This window comes from Microcebus murinus, chromosome 11 (assembly GCF_040939455.1).
Source record: "Microcebus murinus isolate Inina chromosome 11, M.murinus_Inina_mat1.0, whole genome shotgun sequence".
NCBI lineage: Eukaryota > Metazoa > Chordata > Mammalia > Primates > Cheirogaleidae > Microcebus > Microcebus murinus.
The window spans coordinates 15,856,249-15,871,090 of NC_134114.1; the positions used below are offsets into that span (position 1 = coordinate 15,856,249).

Sequence of the window (14,842 nt, forward strand, 5' to 3'; positions counted from 1 at the left end):
TTTGTGAAAAATACCACCACACTGGTGAAGTGTCCTTCTCAAAATATCATATTGAAGATAAATGTTACCAACATAATTTTTCGCTAATGATGTTAAATTTGATCAAGTCAATAAATTTTAATAGAAAAACATACATGCAAATATTTGACAACAATGTAATCTCTTGCTATACATGAAATAACCCAAATATTTATAAATAAATATATATATAATTATTTTTATACATACACACACATATACAACTTAATTTGGCTACCTATATTTTAAAAGTTTGTCAAGGACAAAAACATCATTGAAAGGCATTTATTATAAGTTGTGCATATATGTAACAAAAGTGATAGAAGAATATTAATGTTCTTCACATCTAAGGAACATTTACAGTCTCTATCACTCAAACCAAGGGTTAGATTTCTGGGAAGATAAAGATAACAACACAAAACAGCAAGATATAGGAATTGAAAATTAACTGAAGAAATTAAAATTATCATTAATTTTTTAAAGTATACTATCACTAATTAAATGTAGTAGTGTTCAGCTAGCATAAAACATATTTTAATCCTAAAATGGAAATCATGTATCATCGTTGTAGTGGAAATTAAATTTGATTGATCAGAGAACATTAAGAGAGTAATTGGTGCATTGTTTTCCTGAGGGCAATTTTGTGTTCTTTTTATAAATGTGCATGTTTGTTAAACTTTTTGATTATATTTTAAATCTGTTTCTTAGGGCTCACTTCAGCATGGAGAAAATTACATCAAGAATGACCATCATGGCAGTTAAATAGTCACAAGTTGAAAACACCCACAATCTTTAATAGGTACCATAAATATTATTATAAAAATTATAGAATAACATTAAAATGAAATGCTATATTTTTGTTAAAATAATTCAATAAAAGAAAAGTTATTGGCATGGAAAATAATTAAATCAAATTGCTAAGTGAAAATAAAATTCAGGTAATTTAATAATATTAGTATTACTATATCATCATTATGAAAAGAAAGAAAAGAAAAATCTATGTGTAAATAATGAAGAGAAAAAATAAGTTAAAATGAGACAAAATGAGATGCCATATTCCTATCATAATGGCACATGAAAAAGATAATATTTCTTGTCTTAGAGAGATCACTGAGATTTTATAAACCTTGTTTTTGTGTGGATATATATATATATATATATATATTGTTACAATGGGTTTTTGGAAATCAATTTTACAGTGTATAACAAGAGCTTTATATTTATTTCACTTCTAGGAATCACCTTTAAAACAGACCTTTATTGAGCGTGTTCATGACAGATCTATTATATTAATAAAAAATTGAAAATTCCCTTGTATACTGTCTGACAATAACAAAAAGGTGAAAGGCGTTTAGTATATCCATGTTTGGAATATGTTTTAGCCTCTCTCAGGCTGAAAGTAATAAAGTGTAGCTTGAGTTACTTTAAACAAACATCGTTGAACCTGAAGACTGACCAGGAAAGGAGGAAAACAGGCACACTATCAGAGGCACAGCCTGGATTCAAAAGGATCTGAAACAGTCAAGGATGTGTCTGAATTTTAACACTGAGCAAAGATGTGAAAATTTTACAGGGACTACACGGAAACTATTCTGCATCTTCTGGGGAAAGGGACAGGGCGAGGCAACAAGAGTTCCAAAGCTTCTCTGGCAGAAGGCGGAGTAGATAAAGTATTCAATTGGTTTGTTCAGAAGGGAATTGCATGCATCAATTAATGTAAATTAGATAAAATGTCACTCTTAGGGAATTACTGCAATATGACATGAAGTAGAAAAAGGAAAGCCTGATTTATTTTTAGGTTTTCAATGACAACAATAAAAACAATACAAAACAATTATTGAACACTTATTTATTGCCAGGAAATATGCCAAGCACTTTTATTTAAATCATTTTGATTATTCTGACATCAACCTTTTAAAGCTTATGGAATGGTTATACCCATTTTACAGATGATGGGACTAAGGCTATGGATAACTTGTCCAGATTCACACATTGAGAAGTGGAGGACCCTGTATTCAAATCCAGGCAGTTTAGCGCCAGAATCTCATCTTTAACCTAAAAAATACTGGAGAGAATAATGCCACCAAGATGACAACATGTACTCTGGGTGGTGGTTTGATATATTGAGTAATTTTAATTTTCTTTCTTATAATATTCTTTATTCCAATTTTTCTAAAATGAGGAAAATTATGTTTATTATTTAAAAAGAAAGCTATTTTCATTTTTAAGAAAAGATAAATTGTCAAGCTTCTGAGAAAATACAATATGTTTATAAACCAATGTGGCACATTTCACAAAAATTGAAAGTGACTTTATCTATGTTTTATGGCTTTGGGGAATAAATATGCAGTGCCATCCATAACTTATATCTTTTAAAGTGTTAGGAAATATAAAATAGCAATGATTACTAGAAAAGTGGGTTTGTCAGGCACAAAGATGAATAACATTTGGATTACTTTATTTTTAGAATAATATGATGTGATATTTTAAAATTATATGATTTAAAATAATTGTATAACTTTGTTTTCACAAAATTAGGAAAATTATATATTAACTCTTTTTTAAGAGGTTTTTCAGAACTTTCATTCTTGGAGTTTGGTAATTTTTAAAGCTGCTAATATACCATTTTAAATTCAGGAAATTACGAAAAGGAAACAAAGCTAATAGTAACAAAATAAATTAGCATATGAAAAGCATAAGAATAATGCCCCACATATAGGCACTCCTAAAATGTATGTGCTCTTTTTTATAATAATAATAATAATGATAATAATAATCATGTTACTAGACAAGTAGACAATATATTTTAGGTACTGTAGTAAACATCTTACTTGTACTGACAATCTTTATGACAATATTTTAAAATAGGTGTTAATATCTGCATTTTATTGATGAAAAAATTAAGTCACAAATATTTTAAGTCATTTGCTAAAAATAGAAACCACTGTAATGGTCTGAATATGTCCCCCAAATTTCATATATTTAAACTTAAGCCCCAGTGCAAAATTATTAAAAGGCAGGGACTTTAAGAAGTGATTAGGTCATAAGGGCTCCTCCCTCTTGAATGAATTAAGTCCTACATGAATTTGGGTTCACACAGCATTTAATCTTTTGCCTTTTCTGTCTCTTCTGTCTTGTGAGGACTTAGCGTTCATCCTCTCTGGAGAATGCAGCTACAAAGTGCCATCTTGGAAGCAAAGAGACAGGGTCCTCACCAGACACTGAAACTGCTAGTGCCTTGATTTTGGACTTCCCAGCCATTAGAACAGTGAGAAATAAATTCCTATTGTTTATTAATTACTCAGCCTGTGATTTTTTTTTTTTTTTTAGAGTGGGATAAGTGAACTGCTACTAACCTCTCTCCCTGGAATCCACAGGCAAGAATTCATTTCCAATTTCTGCTTTTAGTTATCACATAACATAATTTTTCATAAAGCAGAATTTTATAAATTTATCAATAATTAAACAAGCAATTAAACATAGCTATATTTTCTTTTCAAACTTACAAGGCCATTCTATCATTCTTAAAACAGTTAAAAATCTTTAGTGATATAAATTTCATATTATTAATAACTAAATATGTGGATCAGCATAGTTTTCACAATTTAACATGGTATTTTTAAAAACATTATAACCCATCTGTCATTTTTAAATGTTAATAACACTCTAATTTACTTTAATTTCAAAACAGTAATTTCACACAAGTACTTAACAAGTCAGATGCATCCAATTTTAATTTGGGGGAATTAAATTTTTACAATCTTCCAGTGCCATTTAATTTGCAGGTCTCTTTCTCCCACCCAATATGCACTTCTGGAAAACATGGACAGGATTTCTTAATTTACCTGGAGTAAATATTCTAAGTTCCCATTAATATGTGCATTTAACACATATAGAAATCAAGTAAAACATATGGAATTCTAATTTCTGATAACAGAACATAGTTAGTATGCTGTGTTACTGAAATGATCAACGATTTTTAAGATGCTCACCTATCATGATGGAACAATGAAGTGATACCTAAAAAATAGTAGGTATATTTTCTTTAGCAGAAAGTGACATGTAACTTCACTGAGAATATTACATTAAGAAGGGAATAGCAAAATACATACTCCTCAGATCTCCATAGTTCCATATTGCAGATTCCACTGGGAGGAAAAGCTTCCTTCCTCTGATCATGTGAAGTTTGTATACCGACCTGATGGGTGCCTGACTATCCTAGAGACCCTGGCTACAGAGACTCTGGTCAAAACTCTCAGCACATTTCTGAGAATTTATTATACTTTGAAATAGGCTGAGATGAATACCTGTTTTTCAGGAGCATTACTTGGCAAGCGAAGTGTTTAGTCCTGTCTGTGTTTCAATCTTGTCCATCACTCATTAGTGTCAATGGTGAAAATTGTGGACTAAATAAGTTGAACAGTAGTGAAAAATTGCAATGACTGGTTCTCCCCAAATCATATTACCTAACTAGTGAAGCCTTGAATGGTCTTCAAGGTGAGTCTGAAACAAAGTGAACTGCTCCAATTCCATTTTAAGTTCAGTAAAATATAAGGAAATGATCTATGAAATGAAACTTCTCTGTCCTGTCTACTTTAATAAAAAATGTTAGAAAGAAGTTATTCATGGTTCTGTGTTAAAGGCATTGTATTATGTTCACACCATTGAATATATGTTGTTCCTTAATTGCTCATACCATAAGTTTATAAAATATGTATGAAACATGTATGTAAAATTTCAAATTTATTTTAATCCTCAGCAATAACTGGTAAGTTTCCATGTTCAATCTCTACTTCCCTGTTTGTCATTGTTACCAGGGCCAAGATTTATGAAAACAACTCTCCAGTGGAAATTCTTTAGTTCAGGAACAATGTGAATTATGATATATATATAGAGAGAGAGATAGACAGATAGATATGAGTGTGTGTATAATTTTTTGCTTTCTTAAATTTCCTTTCTCCCTCAAGTACCTTTGTCCTTTGTCAATAAATTCATAATAGGGTGAAGCTGGTTGCTTCAAGATGTTAAATTTTGATATCATCAAAGTATGATCCTAGTAAGTGAGCTGATTTGATTCAGAATGGGCTTATTTTAAGCTATCCATAGTTGTAAATATCTGAATATATCCAAATAATGTTTTGGGAAGTGAGAAACAGATCAAAGCAAATATACTTTTCTAAGATGAAATAGCTGACAAATATAGATTAGTCTATGTGGTGTGATCTGCATAGAGCATAGCAGAGTAGTTGGACCTAGATTGGATTCAGATCAAACTCTGCTGCTTTTTCAGTTAATTACTTCTCTGTTCCTCAGTTTCTTTGTCTATAATGTATGTATAACCATAGTATTTAACTATTGAAATTATTATACGGATAATTTAATGTTAAAAACACACAATTTCTATGTGTCTCTGACACATTGTTAGTACTATATAAATGCCAGATATAATGATGATGATGAAGATAATCACGATGATTAACTCAAAGCAAACAATGAAACAAGTCACTCTGAACACCACATATTCAGAAAATATTTTGCCTTTTTACTTCCACCAATTAAAATGTGAGCTTTAATTGCTTTCTATTCATACTTTTCTATTCATAGTTTTAAACCAGATGATGGTAACTTTATGGACTGTTGAAAACAGATTTGGGAGATGAGAGTCACTCAATCATTGCCAAGTTAATTTTCCAAACACAGGAAGATAAAAATCCTTGAAGTATTGATTTGACTGTATTTAATTAATTCACTTATTTAAGTTTTACTTTTTCAATGTTTTTTTTGTTTTATATTGGTGATAAAACCCATAACTCTGTTGTATATCAGAGTCCTTTCCTATTATTCCTTATCACTGTTTTATTTAAAGATATTCTTCCAAAGAACTTAGATAAAAATCTGAGCTGAGCTTATAACAAAGACTGGAATTGGTCAGAAACTTCATAGCTTCTCTTTAGGAGGAATATATCACATGCCTCTACCATGAACTCAGGTTTCCCTTTACCAATTATATTTTTGGTTACTGCATCTTATCTGTCTATTCCTGTTCCTATTTACTTAGCTATTTTTATGTTTCCTGTCTATTTTTTTGTTCATATTTTCCTCATTTCCTGCCTTTTAGATTAATTAAACCTCCCTTCCATCTTTTGGATTCCATTTTATTTCCATCATTGTCTTGTTAGCAATGCCTCTTTGTTTTGTTATAATAATAATAGCTATTATTTCATGGATGCTCTAAATTTTACAACACATATCTTTAATTATCATCTGTTTTTTTTTGTTAGGGATGTAGGGAAGGATTCTGGGTCTCCTAGGGATGAAATTGGGTGCTGTTGTCCCTGTCTTGGTCCTGCCCCACTCTAATCCTGCTCTGAGCTGTTACTATTCCTGGGGGAGGAGGAAATATCCTATGCATCTGCCAGAACTTATTGCGTCAGCTGCAAAAGAATGCAGAGGACTCTTTAGTCCATGGCCAGGCAGCATAGGTACCACAGAGTCCAGAAATTGACTTAAAACTACCCGCATGCTTACTTACAACTCCCAACTATCCAATCAAAGTAGTTCCATGGTGACTCTGAACCACTAGGGAAGTCCCAATGCAGGTAGTATAATACAAGATTCAGACGATAACCAAGTCCCTTTTGGTGCCCTTCCTTTTCCTCCCCCTTTGCTGTGACAATGGGTCCAGTTGTCATCTGCAGTGTATGTATCACTCTTTGTAAACCTGTATCTTGCTCTTGCCCTGTAATCTTATCTTTCTTTCCTTGATAAACTTCATTTTCGTGCTTGCCTTGCTTTGGTGTGTCTGGTCATTCTTCAGCCATGACTGCACCAAGAACCAACATTTTCACACTGAAACCTGATATTCCCATGAAGCATTTTACATATAATCTATGATCCTTGCAATTAGTGTTCTGCTGTGCAGGCATGCACCACCCAGGGAACAAAGGTGCATATTTTTTCCCATCTCCCAACATCAGTAATGTCCCTTAGTGGCTTTAACTCAGTCTGTAATAGTAATATTTACAAAATAGAAGTGAGAAAATGCTATCAATCATGATTTCCCCACCAGAAAGCTGAGCATTATACATTTACCAGCACATCAGAGTATTTACAAAAGTAAATATTTACAACACTATAATTTCTCTTCTCATATTCTTTGCACTATTTGTTAATAACTTTTACTTCTACATGATCTAAATACAATATATTGATATTTTAAAACTATTATCATTTAATGAAATTTTAAAACTTTCAAAATTTTATGCTTACTCATATATTTGCCATTTTCAGCATCCCTCATTCCTTTATGCATAAAGAAATTTCTATATACTGTTATTTCCCTTTCACCTGAAGAAATTTCTTAAACATTTGTTGTCGTGTTCATCTTTTAAAAAATTATTTTGTCTTCATTTTGAGGAATATTTTTTGGTCTATAGGTTTCTCATTTGAAAATGTTATTTTTTTCAGCACTTTAAAAAAGTCATTTAATATTTAATTTTCTGGCTTCTCGCAAGAATTTTGAGAAAAATAACAACCGTATCTTTATTTTTCTGTATATTAAGATTCTTTTTCCTCTGGGCACTTTTAATATTTTATCACTGACTTCTAACATTTGTTTGAGCTGTGTTTTATATGTTGAGGACATATTTCTGTGTGTGATTGTTTATCCCATTTGAGATTTCATTGAGCTTCTTGGATCTATGGATGGACAGTCTTCATCAAATTTTGAAAAATTTTAACCCTTATTTCTTTAAATATATTTTCTGTTCCTCTCTTCTTTTGAGGCAATATGAACATATTTTATATTGTATAATATTACCCCAAAGGTCACTGAGGTTCTGTCAAAATTTTTTCAGTGTTTTTCCCCTCTATACTTCATTTTAGATAGCTCCCATTGCTTTGTCTTCAAGCTCACTATGTTTTCTACAATGCCTTAACTGTTGCTCCTCTCATGTAATAAAATGTTCATTAAAGATATATTTTTATTTAGACACACAATTTTGTTCTTTCTTCCGTTTTTTCTCATCAATATGTTCATATTTTACTTTCAATACTTACACTTTGTTAAAATAGCTGTTTTAATATTTTTGAATGCTAGATTCATCATTGAACAAGATGGCATTAATATTTCCCTCAGCTTGACTAAACTTTAGACAGACTTTTCTCTGCCTCTAGGCCCCTGACATCCCTTTCACACTTATCCTTACAGAACACAGATGAACTAACCACAGAGGTAGGTCATCCCTTCCCTCCCTTTTCTCAGAGCACTTATTTAGAAAATGCATAATTATAATTTCTTTTTTTGGCACTTTGGTTTTACAACTCAAGGCTATCTTTCTCAAGGACCTGAATAATCCCTTTAATCATCAAATTTTATCATCAAAAAAAAAAAATAAGGACTCTCCTCTCCCAATTTCTGTGGTATTTTAGAAGCCTAACTTTGGTGGGCATCACCAACTTGTAAAACTACATATTGTCATGGAGATATGAGAAAATTCTCCTTTGGGTAAAGTCAGTTGGGCTACAATACAGATGGGTTACAATCACCCCCACCCTGGCAATTGAAACCTCTCCTGCTTTTTCCCCCCCCACTGTTTAAGAAATTTTTATTAAAGCAAGAATTTTATAATCCAAATTGTTTTCTTGCTCAGTTATCAATTCTGTTACTTAAAACAGAACTGACATTCTGAGCTATTCCACAGCAAAGAATTATAAAATTAAAGAAATGAATGCTTTAAATTTTTGTATTTTGCCATAAATTCTTTTTCCCAGGGTCTATAAAATATTAATTTGTTTTTATATTTTACTATTGTTTTGTGGTTTTTGTTGTTTTTAAATAAATAATCTAGGAATAGCATTATGTTGCTACACCTGGCATTTGCTCAGTACATAAGGTTCAAAGTTTCCTTTCCTTTTTTTTATTTATTTTATATTTTGCAATGTTTTTTTTCCATACTATTTAAGTTTTTTCGATGTTTAGACATTTTTCTTCGGTGAAGCACAAGTTTCTTTTCGTGGCCCCTGATCAATTTTAAACAGTTGGAACACCAGTGGCACTGTTAACTGCTTTCTGGGCAGCCTCTTTAGCTTGGTGGGCTTGTAGTACAGCGACAGCTTCTTCAGCCTTAAAACGGAGAGTCTCTGGAGACTCAAGCATATGAAGAAGTTCTGAATTATCAATCTCCAACAACATGCCAGTGATTTTGTGAGCAAGAGTAGGGTACATGGCTTGAATAAGAGGAAACAGCTGTTCACCCAACATTTGCTTTTGGTCTTGAGGAGGAGCAGATGCCAACATGGAAGCAGTCAAAGGTTCCTGTTCTTGTACATGAATTGCAGGCTGTTGCATGGTAACTTGTGGCTGTGCATTAAGTTGTTGTTGTGGATTACGAACTCCTGCAGCATATTTGTACTGTGCAACAGTGCAGACACCAGGATTAGCTCCAGCAGCAGCAGCTGCAGGATGTGCACCCATTGTCTGTGTTGATGTGTTAGCAACACACTGTGTTGACATCACTTGTGGAACCTGAGAAGAAGCTGGTCTCATACTACAAAATGGTGGTCTAGGAGCAGCTGGGCGGATAGCACCAGGCATATTTTGGAATGGATGAGATCTGGTACCCTGAGCAGTACAGTGAGGATTTGGTCTTAGTTGAGAAATTTGACTAGGAGGATAGTATGCAGCAAGGTTTTGAGTCTGTGGAATAGCTGCCATGAAGTAATCTGAAGGAGGTGCTGGCTGGAAGGGGCTGACTACTGGGTTAGACACAGCTCGTACACTTGCCATTCTCTGCATATACTGGTTAGTGAGGTGAGCCTGACGCTCTTCTTTGCGCTGAGCTAAAGCTACATACAATGGCTTGGTGGCCACAATTCTACCATTCATTTCTGTAACTGCTTTAGTGGCTTCTTCTGGGGAGGAGAAACATACAAAACCAAACCCTTTGCTGTGACCATCCTCCATCATGACCTTTGCACTAGTGATTGTACCAAATGGAGAAAACTCTTTCCGGAGATATTCATCATCAATGCCATCATCAAGATTTTTCACATACACGTTAACACCCTGGTATCTGGTGAGCCTATTTTGCTTCATCTGTTCAAATTTGCGTTTAAGTTCTGTCTGCCGTTCCACTTTTTTCTGAGCTCGACCAACATATATCTGTTTTCCATTGAGCTCCTTCCCATTCATCTCATCTACAGCTTTCTGTGCATCTTCATGCTTTTCAAAGCTTACAAATCCAAATCCTTTGGATTTTCCACTTTCATCAGTCATTACTTTCACACTTAAGGAAGGGCCAAACTTGCCAAAGAGATCCTTAAGGCGCTCATCATCCATGTCTTTTCCAAAATTCTTGATGTAAACATTGGTGAACTCTTTTGCCCTAGCTCCGAGTTCTGCTTCTCTTTCTTTACGAGACTTAAATCGTCCAACAAATACTTTGCGATCAATTAGAAGCATCCCATTCATTTTTTCAATAGCTCTTTCAGCTGCTTCCTGTGTCTCAAAGTGTACAAATCCATAGCCCTTGGAACCATTTTCATCACAAACCACCTTACATGAAAGGATGTTACCAAAAGCTGAAAATGTATCATACAGTGCCTTATTATCAATGGATTTGTCCAGATTTTTAATGAATATGTTGCCTACTCCACTTTTATGAAGTGATGGATCACGCTGAGACCACATGATGCGTACTGGCTTGCCCTTTATAACATCAAAATTCATGGTGTCCAAAGCTCGCTCCGCGTCCGCTGGCTGCTGGAAGTTCACATACCCGTAGCCCAAGGAGCGGCGGGTGATGGTGTCCCTGCAGACCCGGATGGAGAGAATGGGCCCAGCCGGGCTGAACTTCTCGTAGAGCATCGCTTCGGTCACGTCGGGGTGTAGGTCCCCCACGTAGAGCGAGGCCATGGGGTAGCTGGAGGCGCTGGGGTTCATTTCTTCGCACGGCTGCCCGCAGGGCCACAGGCCACTACCTTTCTGTGAGAGAAGAGCAAGTGCTGGGGCCGGGACCAGGGGCCGGACCCGGGGGGAAGGGAGCGGGGGCAAGCGCCGAGGGACAAAAATCAGCCAGAATAGAAAACTACTCAACGGTCGCTCTGCCGCCACTGGCTTCCGGTTTCTGGCTTCCGGCTTCCGCCTGGGAGCCAGGGTGGCGGTGTTGGTACGGGTCGCGGGAAGGCGAAGGCGTCGGTCTCTTCGTTCTTTTTTTGAAGCTGCTGCGAGTTCGCGGGTGGGAGGGTTGGTCTCGGCTTCCTAGGTTATTTATAAAAGAGGAAGAAAAAAAGTTAGAAGTTTCCAGAGGGGGAGACACAGATTTTTTGTAAATTTTTTTGGTGATTTTTAGATTTTTTTTTTTTAAATAATAAATGTGTGTTTGGAGCCCAGAGCACACTCCACACCCTGAGCACTAATCCCTTGGGGAGAAGGGGCCTCTCCTGATTTTGTTTCAGTGGAGCTGAGCTCAGCCTGTGTTCTGGCCTCTCTCCCCTTTTGCAAAAAGCCTTGAATAAAATTTTCTTGCCTTTTACCTTTGTTCACAGCAAGTTTTATTTTAACATCATGCCTGTTGTTTCTGGATCTGTTTCTAGAAACCTGTTTTGTTTTGTTCTGTTTGGGTGCAGGTCACATGTCTTGCTTTGGGCATAGCTAGTAAAAATTGACGTGAATAAACCTTGATGATTATCTAGGTTTTCTTATCTTCCTTTTGTCAACTGAAAAGTGAAATGACAGATACTAGAACTTAGAGAAATCAGGGTTAAGTTTAGCCTGAGCCAAATTTGAGGACTTAAGCCCAGGAACACAGACTCAGTACAGACCAAGAATATGTTTCAAAGTAAATTACGTGATGTACTATATATATATATGTTTTCTGACAGGAAAATACCTATAGCACAGAAGGAGGGAAAAACAGGTAGTGAAGGAACAGTTACATTCTTATGATTCTGATCGGTACTCAGTGATTCTGGGGGCTGTACATAAGATAAAGTATTTAATAAATATATAGTTGAGAGAGCAGGAAAAAGGTTAGGTACTATAGGGTTTGGTGGAAAGTAATTGATTTCATTCTGTCTTTGTTCTATATCTGATAAACAGGTTTATAACCAGCACCTGTCAGTAAAATATTTAACAAACACCAGTTACACAGGCAAGACACCAACTTTAGTTTATACTCCTAGGTTTTATAACCAATGTGATCAACTGCAGCCATCTTGGTCCAGTGTTAAAATTTCATTTTGAATTTTCCTTTTTCCTGTACACTTTTCAGTGTTTCAAGCTTCATTTTAGCAAGCAGTAAGTTACTTGCACAAAAAAAAACTTGCTACAAACTTTTGTTTTAAAGATTTTCTGGAGTGAGCCTAGAGTAGCTTTAACCCCCAGATAATTTCAGGACTAATACCCAGTTGTGAACTACCGGAGGTCTTAACTGAGAGCTTGAGATATCACTAGGGACTCTTTATGGTAACTAATCAGAATGTGAATGCCTGCCCACACTGTTTGAGTACTGGGAATTTTTAACTTGTAAGCTCCTGATTGAACCTTGTCTGGTTTTGTTCCTGATAAGTTTCCCATTATGCATGTCCAGTCTACTTAACCAGCAAAAAAATTAAAAGAAATCCATCTACAGATTTCTAGAACTTTTTCTTTCTGGAATTCTCCATGATTTCCCACTGTCTCAGCCTCCTTGAACTTCAGTCTCTTTCTTTGCAACTCAACAAGGCCACAGGGCTTTGCTTGCATTCCCCTGCCTCTGAAAATTGTTCTAGGCAGAAAGTTTAGGTCACTGTAGAACTAATACTGTTTATTTCCTTTCTGTGAAGCTATCTGGTCTTTTGTTATCTTGTTTTCAATATTTTGGAAACAATAGTTTCATCTGTCTTGCCCAATTTTTCTGTTGTTTAAGGTCAGAGGTCAAGTCTGATCTTTGTTCTTTCATTATGGCCTAAAGAGGAGTTTTTTCTTTCTTTGCTTACTTACATTTCTGTCTCACTTTTCACAACCTATCCTATACAATACCATAAAGAGCCGTTTACTCCTCTCTCACTATGTCACCCACTTTTATAATCCAAGGTCAACTTGACTTTTGAAATAATAAAAGATTATATCTTAAATTTAGATTTTCTATCTTAACAATTCTCTCATTCATCTAAGTACAATATGTCACCCTTATATCTCTTACAATGGCCATAAACTCTTATACTTACTGTAAATAAAATAGCCTCTTCATTTGCCTTCCTTCCTTTTTTTTCCTTCCCCCTTAACGTAATTTCTTAGGGACAAATTCAAATGATTATCTTATAAGTAAGTTCAACTCACCTGTCCAAAATGAAATTCATCACATTTCTTCATTGAACCTATTCATTTTTATTTTTGTGAGGTAATCACTTTATTAAATGGCACCAACAGTTATCCCAAACATTTTAATCTTTTCCAACATCTATTCACTTACCAAGATTTGTCAACTGTCTCTCCTGGATTAACTCTGGCTTCTTTTACAATCTATCCCAACTGTCACCACTTCAAGTCAGATAATTATTACAATTACCACTAACCTGGGTGACTGCAATGACCCATTAAACTATGTCACTGCCTGTTTTCCAATCCACTTTCCACACTGCTGTTAAAATTCAAAGTGTTTTTTAAATGTACATTTTAAAGATGTAAACCATACCATATTACTTCTTCCAGTTAAATATCTTAATGGCTTCCAATTGTCCTATGGAGAAAAGAAAAGAAAACAAACAAACAAAAAAACAACCAAGCAAACAAAAAGTCCCAATAACCACTACTACTCTAAACTGAATGTTTGTGGCCCTTACATTTTACATATTTAAATCCTAAACCTCAATGGAATGTTATTAGGAACTGAGGCATTTAGTAGGTGATTAGGTCATGATGGCAGAGTCGTTGCTGATGGGATTAGTTCCTGCCTTAGTCCATTCTTCCTGCTATAATAAAATACTTGCAACTGAGTTATTTCTAAAAAACAGAAATGTATTTTCTTTTAGTTCTGGAGGCTGGGAAGCCCAAGATCAAGGTGCTGTCATCCATTGTCTGGTGAGGGCTGCTCTCTGTTTCCAAGATGGCGCCTTGAATGCCATGCCCTCCCATGGAAGAAGGACTAAGGGCAAAATGGCCTAGTTAGTTCCCTCCGGACCTTTTACAAGGTCACCAATCCATTCAGGAAGGTTCCTCCTTCATGACTTAAATACCTCCTAAAGGCTTCAGTTCTTAATACTATCACATTACACTTTAATTTCTAACATGAATTTTGGAGAAACATACATTCAAACCATTGCATTGCCTTTATAAAAGAGACTTCAGAGAACTCCTTTTTCCCTTCTGCCATGTAAGAACACATTGAAAAGACAGTCATCTATGAACCAGGATGTGAGCCCTCACCAGATACTAAATCTGCAGATACCTTGATCTTGGACGTCTTGCCTTCTAGAACTATAAGTAACAAACTTCTGTTGTTTATAAACCACTTAGTCTATAGTGTTCTTAATAGAAACCTAGTGGACTTAGACAACTACTTAACATATTTGGCATTTGGACCCCACCTATATTTGTAGCCTTGTTTTCTCAGCCTTCCCACTAACCCCTTTATCTCTGTGAGTTAGCCTACTCTATGTCAAATTTTGGCATTAATTAACTAAGGTAAGACTATTCAGAGCTCACATACACAAACAGTGTTGTATACAAGCTACAGAATACTTAAGAAGTGCTAATACATTAAGGTTAAATAGTCAATAATTTGCATCCTTTTTAGCTGGAATTTGTGGCAATTCTTCTTCTGTGCCTTGTATCTACGCACTC

At 35.0% G+C, this 14,842-nt stretch overlaps 1 pseudogene across 1 annotated transcript; it reads right to left on the minus strand.

The window, feature by feature from the left end:
* Positions 1-8,886: 8,886 nt before the first annotated feature.
* On the minus strand, positions 8,887-11,135 carry LOC105856618 (polyadenylate-binding protein 1 pseudogene; annotated as a pseudogene). Its single transcript, XR_001147227.3, has one exon. The product of XR_001147227.3 is annotated as a polyadenylate-binding protein 1 pseudogene (transcript).
* Between the last annotated feature and the right edge of the window lie 3,707 nt (positions 11,136-14,842).